This window comes from Egretta garzetta, unplaced genomic scaffold (assembly GCF_000687185.1).
Source record: "Egretta garzetta isolate BGI_Z169 unplaced genomic scaffold, ASM68718v1 scaffold7, whole genome shotgun sequence".
Classification (NCBI taxonomy): Eukaryota; Metazoa; Chordata; class Aves; order Pelecaniformes; family Ardeidae; genus Egretta; species Egretta garzetta.
The window spans coordinates 3,663,860-3,664,426 of record NW_009260350.1 but is presented as its reverse complement, the minus strand read 5'-3'; positions in this window follow the sequence as shown (position 1 = coordinate 3,664,426).

Below are 567 nucleotides of genomic sequence, written 5' to 3'. Positions count from 1 at the left end.
GGCCCCCGTGGAGTGGAGCCAGGACACCGCCAGGGATGGGAAGGTGTCACGAGAGGCCGTTTCCGCACATCAGGGCCAAGTCAGCAGAAACGGGAAAGGACTTTGGCTGGAGGCGAAGCACAGGGAAGCAGGGCCGCCGTGTCGGGGCTGGGATACGGCGCTGATGGCCGCGCTTCCCTCCCAGCTGCCTGACCTGGCACAAACCCCCTGAGTACCCAGGGCACCCTGCCCTCTCCACCACAGCCAGGGCAGCAGGACCCAGACTGATGGCATTCAGGTCAAACTTACCCGTCAGAGATAGCCCCAAAAAAAATTTTTAAAAAAGGGGGGGGATGAAAACCCCCAAAATCCTGCACCCTCCATCCCTGCAGCCAATAATGCCGCTGCTCGCCTGGAACTGGACTTTTATGGAAAAGGAAAATGAGGATTAATCAGCCCAACCCAGCAGATGAAGGGTGGGTATGGGGGTGCTGAACCCCAAAAGATCAACCCCCAAAGCCGAGGGGAGGGGGGTCCCAGGGTGCTGCTGGGGGACACTCGGGATCGGCAGAGGGTGACAAGCCATGG